The sequence below is a fragment of the Cynocephalus volans genome, chromosome X (assembly GCF_027409185.1).
Source record: "Cynocephalus volans isolate mCynVol1 chromosome X, mCynVol1.pri, whole genome shotgun sequence".
NCBI classification, from domain to species: Eukaryota; Metazoa; Chordata; class Mammalia; order Dermoptera; family Cynocephalidae; genus Cynocephalus; species Cynocephalus volans.
Window position 1 is genome coordinate 129,509,984 of NC_084478.1, and position 7,250 is coordinate 129,517,233.

General features: G+C 42.2%; 1 pseudogene; it reads left to right on the forward strand.

Moving 5' to 3' along the window:
- Positions 1 to 393: 393 nt before the first annotated feature.
- Positions 394 to 1,979, forward strand: LOC134367290 (heterogeneous nuclear ribonucleoprotein K-like; annotated as a pseudogene).
- The last annotated feature ends 5,271 nt before the right edge of the window (positions 1,980 to 7,250 follow it).

The window sequence follows — 7,250 nt, forward strand, 5'->3', positions numbered from 1 at the left end:
AGGAGCCACAATAACTGAAAAAAAGGAGCCACTCAAAGGCCAGAGGGAAGTGTTTGCAGCACAGGCGGAGGGGGAGACACGCCCATCGGGGGAACACTGGGGCACAGCAAGGACAGCTGATCTGCACCCCAATCAGTGTAGGACCACTCAGAGGAGACTGGTCAGGAATATAGAATTGCATGGGGTGCAGTTTTATGAAAAGACTCAGGACCAGACCAGAGTCTTTACAGAATCCAGGTACACCAGATTTCACCAGACCTGGAAGTACCTGTAAAGTCAACCATTAGTGGAGCTCTAGGTGACGGCGCTGCAGACACCATTATCCTCTGTTTCTCGCTGTACCGACCTCCACATCTCGCCTGCGTCCCACTTATTTGCAGCCTGTTGCAGAGTGGTGTGTGCATTTAACACAAGAAGATGGAAACTGAACAGCCAGAGGAAACGTTCCTCAACACTGAAACCAATGGTGAATTTGGTAAATTCCCTGCAGAAGATATGGAAGAAGAACAAGCATTTAAAAGATCTAGAAACACCAATAAGATGATTGAATTACGCATTCTGCTTCAGAGCAGGAATGCTGGGGCAGTGATTGGAAAAGGAGGCAAGAATATTAAAGCTCTTCGCACAGACTATGATGCCAGTGTTTCAGTCCCAGACAGCAGTGGCCCCTAGCGCATACTGAGTATCAGTGCTGATATCGAAACAATTGGAGAAATTCTGAAGAAAATCATCCCTACCTTGGAAGATGGCCTGCAGTTGACATCACCCACTGCAACCAGCCAGCTCCCGCTCGAATCTGATGCTGTGGAATGCTTAAATTACCAACACTATAAAGGAAGCGACTTTGACTGTGAGTTGAGACTGCTGATTCATCAGAGTCTGGCAGGAGGAATTATTGGAGTCAAAGGTGCTAAAATCAAAGAACTTTGAGAGAACACTGAGACAACAGTCAAGCTTTTCCAAGAATGCTGTCCTCCTTCCACGGACAGAGTTGTTCATATTGGAGGGAAGCCTGATAGGGTTGTAGAGTGCATAAAGATTATCCTTGATCTTATATATGAGTCTCCCATCGAAGGACGTGCACACCCTCATGATCCCAATTTTTATGATGAAACCTATGATTACGGTGGCTTTACAATGATGTTTGACGACCGCCGTGGACATCCTGTGGGATTTCCCATGTGGGGAAGAGGTGGTTTTGACAGAATGCCTCCTGGTCGAGATGAACATCCCATGCCTCCACCTAGATGAGATTATGATGATATGAGCCCTCAATGAGGACGTCCTCCTCCTCCTCCTCCTCCTGCCCGCCCCCGGGCGAGGTGGCTGGGGTGGTAGCGGAGCTTGGAATCTTCCTCTTCCACCACCACCACCACCTAGGGGAGGAGACCTAATGGCCTATGACAGAAGAGGAAGACCTGGAGATCGTTATGATGGCATGGTTGGTTTCAATGCCGATGAAAATTGGTATTCTGCAATAGATACATGGAACCCATTAGAACAGCAAATGGCCTATGAACCACAGGGTGGCTCTGGATATGATTATTCCTATGCAGGGGGTCGTGGCTCGTATGGTGATCTTGGTGGACCTATTATTACTAAACAAGTAACTATTCCCAAAGATTTGGCTGGATCTATTATTGGCAAAGGTGGTCAGTGGATTAAACAAATCCATCATGAGTCGGGAGCTTCGATCAAAATTGATGAGCCTTTAGAAGGATCCAAAGATTGGTTCATTACCATTACAGGAACACAGGACCAGATACAGAATGCACAGTATTTGCTGCAGAACAGTGTGAAGCAGTATTCTGGAAAGTTTTTCTAAGACTAGTGAAGAACTGAAGGCGTCCTGCATCTTTTTTTTTTTTTTTATCTGCTTCTCTTTAAAAAGCCAACATTCCTCTGCTTCATAGGTGTTCTGCATTTGAGATGTAGTGAAATCTTTGCTGTTCACCAGATGAAATGTTTTAGTTCCTTGCAAACAGAGTTGGGGGGGAGGTTGTGCAAAAACTAACATTGAAGTTTTGAAACAGCAGCAGAGTGAGTAAATTTTATTTTTGGTTCATCGTTGGTGGTTAAAAAGAAAAATATTCCCCCCATGTAATTATTGTGAACACCTTGCTTTTGTGGTCACTGTAACATTTGGGGGGTGGGACAGGGAGGAAAGATATCCATAGTCCACATGTCCCTGGCATCTGTTCAGAGCAGTGTGCAGAATGTAATGCTGTTTTGTAAGAAACGTTTTATGATTTTTAAAATAAATTTAGTGAACCTATTTTTGGTGGGGGTTTTTTCTTTTTTTTTTTTTAAGACAGTCATTTTTCAAAAGGTGGCAGAATTTCCCAATCCACCCAAAACTAAACACTAAGTTTGATTTTCAGCTCCTCTGTTGGATATAAGTGCATCTTTTCTCAGACATAGCTTGGCAAATGGTTCTGGTGTTTTCCTGATGATTTGAAAGTTAATTGCTTGGGAAGAAATTCCATCATACATATCCATGCTTATACTAAGCTGGGGATTTTTTGTTTGTTTTTGCAAATACTTGCCCCACTTCAACAGTTTTCTGTTAGTAGTTCTGAAGAAACGTGGTGGGGAGCAGTTCTACAAAGTGAATAATGGTACCAGAAGCCTGATTGGCAGCAAGTTTTATTAATCACAATAACACTTGGTTATGGAAGTGAGTGATGCTGAATAAATTCTGATTATTTTTATTAGGTAATTTCTCGCCTATAGACTTACTGTCAAACTGCTAGTGTCTATTAGTTAAACTTTGTAATGTATATATATATTCTTGTTTTTCCATTGTATGCAAATTGAAAGATGTACCATTTCTCTGTTCTATGTTGGATTCTGTAGGAAATGTTTGTGTACAATTAAAAAAAAAACATAAAAAAAGTTCCTGTGGATGTTTTCTATAGTATCTTGACATTTGTGTTAATAGTTAAAAATTCACTTCCAATAAAACTCCCATTATGCTAGGAAAAAACAAACAAAAAAACGAAAAAAACCTGAGCTGCACGAAAAGCCTTCCCCAGGGAATCAGCAGCAAAGCAGCAATTTAGCTAAACTACACAGCTCAAGTGCTGGTCCCCACAGGAAGTTCTCCCATTTTAGAAGCAAGCAAAGGACAACAAATTAGTTCCAGCACAGAGTTTAAGTTGTGGGAACAGCAAATAATCCAACACAGAACCGAAAGAGAAAACAAAATACCCGCACCCAGAGAAAAGTTTTATATTAACTAGTAAAGGTCTCATTTCACCAAAGAACACCTATAACACCTAGAAGGAATGGAAGTCCCCTGAGCTATGAAACCAGAAAGAGGGGAAGGCCAGGGACCTCAGCCATACCCCCTGACACCCACAACCAGTCTCAAGGGTGGGGGTCTCAGGCTTCAGCCATACCCCACTGACATGCACAGCCAGCTCAGCGAGGAACACTGAGCCACTGCAGAAAATGCCCCAGGCTCTCCCCAGCTAGGGCAGTGGGAGTCCTTGGGCCTCAGCCACACACTCCTGTCACCCACAGCCAGCCCAGTGGTGACCACGGAGCCACTTCAGGAAGGACTCCAGGCTCTCCCAAGCCAGGATGGTGGGGGGGCCTTGGGCCTCAGTCATACCCCCCTGACACCCATAGTCAGACCAGCAGTGACCACTGAGCTGCTGCAGGAAGTGCCCTAGGTTCTCCCAAGCCAGGGCAGTGGGGGGCCTTGATCACACCCCCCAGACAAATGCAGCCAGCACAGCAATGACAACCAAGCCACTACAGGAAGTGATCCGGACTCTCCTGAGCTGGGGCAGTGGGGGACCAAGGGCCTCCACCATGTCCCCCAACAGCCACAGCCAGCCTGGTGACAACCACCAAGCTGCAGCAAGTAGGATCCTGGGTCCCTGAGCTGGGGTGTTGGGGGTGAGGACTTTTGCCACACACCCCTGACATCTGAAACCCAGCCACGCAGTGACCAAGCCACCCCTGGAAACCCCCCAGTCTCCCCTGTGGGAATGAGGGTGGTACCACAGGCCTCAATCCCACCTCTCCTCCTTCCTCCTTGTAGAGCTAGGGCTGGGTCTCTGGTGCTCATAGACCCCTCAAGCCCATTCACAAACCCTTCACATGCAGGTCTATGAGCTAGGTAACTGGCAAAAAGGCCCTTGGAGCCTTGGTTGAAGAAAGAGTAGTCTATTCAGCACACACAACACTATGAGCTAAGAAGTACAAAGAGAAACTCTGAAACTCAACTGCTACCAGCAAAGTCCACTGAAAAACTAAGCAGCTGCCAGCAGAGTAAATATGCTCTATTTTTAGATGTGAGCTCTGCTGGCCAGCTTCCTCTTCACAAACTCTGAAGAACACACAATAGCAATTAACTGGAAAGATAAATGGGTGCACATGCATACTAACTCCACCCACATACAACTTGTTTACAAGAAATATACAGAGAGCCTGACTAAATTATCCTATTTTCCCCATACTCCTTCCATCCCATTTCCTTCCCCTTTCCGCTCTCCCTCTCCCTCCCAACTGCTCCACAACAACATCCTACAATGTAAAAAATAATATTAATAAAATTACTTTTTCTTTAAATAAAGAAAAAGAAAATGAATTTATTTATAACAAAATAGGTGCCCAGCTAACACTTGGTTCTCAAATTCTTTATAAAGCTACTACAGGAAAGTGTGATCCTGGACCACACAAGAGTGAGGACATCAGTGCAGTGTCTAGCTCACCGCTTTATTCATTGTTTAATGGAGCTTTAGTTTTCTATACTGGCTAAAAACAAAGAAAGAAAAACTAAAAATAATCTAAAGTACTGCTTGCAATTGATTATACAGTTATTAAAGCTATTCTATGCGAAAAAAATTGTGTTTTCAATGAATTTTAGACTAGGAAATGCATCAAACAAAATTAGATGCCTAAACTCTACATATACATAATCCTAATTTTGTTTTTATACACATACAAAGAGAAAAGAATGATAGAATGATAAATACTAAAGGATCATTAACAGTGGTTTTCTCTGAGTTTTAAGATTATGAGTGATGTTTTTTCATACTTTTTCCCTCAAGTTTTCTTCATAAAATAGTTACTCATTTTCTTATTAAAGATAAAATCTTCTTACTTCATAGCCAGGCTGACTACAGATATTTATTGCCTCTACCTTTAAATACACCATTAAAATGACAAAAGAAAATTTAAAAAGTATGTATAAACATGTCGAAAATAATCAGATCAAATTGAAACAATTTAGAAGTTTACTGTGCATGCAAAAGAACATTTCACAAGCCAGGTCACTTCAAACCAAGTGGTAAGAATCCCACCTCACAGTAAATACAGTACAACTTATAAAGCACAAAGGAGGAAGTATTTTGACGTTTTCCGTAATTATTTGTTTTATACATTAACATTATTTTTAGAACAAGTAGAGTGTTTAAGCTGATTTGTCTATAGTGGATTGGTGAGTCAATTTCAGTGAGTCATGCTGACAAGGATGTAATGCCTATGTTTTGTTTTTATTTATGAGAGCGTTTCAGGGAAATCATGGTTATGGGTGGTTGGCCTTGACATATACGTAAACTGTAGCCTCCATTTTTATTTTTCTTTAATGCAAAACATTTAATAAAAACAAGGAGATGAAAGCATGGAACCAGCAAATGAGCACTATCAATAACTTATGGACTCACACAAAGGTACGGTAATTATTATAACTCAGGGTTTAATAAGCCACAGCCTGGAGAAAGGGTATTCACCTTTAGCTGCACATTAGAATCACCTGGTGAGTTACAGCAACTACTAATGCCCAGCCCTACCCCCACAAAAATTCTAATTTAACTGGTCCAGGATGAGGCCTGAACATCCAAATTTTTTAAAGCTGCTTAGATGATTCTATTAGTGAAGCTAAGGTTGAGAACCACTGGGTCAGACAGAGCAGTCCTTTTCAAATGCTAATGTGTATATGAAACATCTGGGGCTCCTGTTAACATGCAGAATTTAAAAAGCTTCTGCACAGCAAAAGAACAATTAACAGAGTGAAAAGACAACCAACAGAGTGGGAGAAAATGTCTGCAAAATATACTTCTGACAAAGGATTATTATCCAGAATATACAAGGAACTCAAACAACTTAATAGCAAAAAACCAAGTAACTCAATTAAAAAATGAGCAAAGGAGCTGAACAGGCATTTCTCAAAGGAAGATATATGAATGGCCAACAGACACATGAAAAAATGCTCAACATCACTCAGCATTTAGGAAATGCAAATCAAAACCACTTGGAGATACCATCTGTAAAGCTACATGACTATGCCAGTTGTCGAGTAAGGCAAATCATAATGAAAGCCAAAACATTTCATTATTTTACTAAGTGTCCATTCGTATTGGCAGGGCTAGGGTTCAGACCTTTCAAACCCATTGTACAGACTGGGTAACCAGACCCCTCACATGCAGGAACACTCTAGGTAATTAGGAAAGATCCTGGGAGCCATTAGCAGATGATACAAGCTCAGTCCTCCTCCACAGCAGCAGCAGTGGCAGCCTCTCAGAGGGTCCTGGGGACACTGGCAACAACAGCTTGCAGCAACAGCCTCCAGCAGCAGTAGTGTCCTCCCTGTGGCCCCCAGGGGGCATCCTGGGGGCAGGAGGCACCATGGATCAGAGTCACTCATCCTTTATACTTAAGTCCATAACCCAGGACACCTGGGTGCACATGGGCAATTACATTAGAAAATAACCAAGGAACACCTAGGCAAACATGCATATTTACATCAAATGCTCGGCAAGATTCTGAAAATCTGAGGGTCCTTGACCATTTTCTTATATTTTCCCAATACCATCTCATTCCAGTTAGTATGGCTAATATCCAAAAGACTGAGAATGATAAGTGCTAGAGAGGTTGAGGGAAAAAAGGAACCCTCCTACACTGTTGGTGGGACTCCAAAATGGTGAAGGCTTTATGGAAAATGGTATGGAGGTTCCTCAAACAACTACAGATGGATCTACCATATGACCCAGGTATTCCACTGTTGGGTATATACCCAGAGGAATAGAAATCATCATGTTGAAGGGACACCTGTATTCCCATGTTTATTGCAGTGCTATTTACAGTAGCCAAGAGTTGGAACCAGTCCAAATGTACATCATCAGATGAGTGGATAAGGAAAATGTGGTATATCTACACAATGGAATACTACTCTGCTATAAAAAATAAAATGAAATACTACCATTTGCAGCAACATGGATGGACTTAGAGAAAATTAT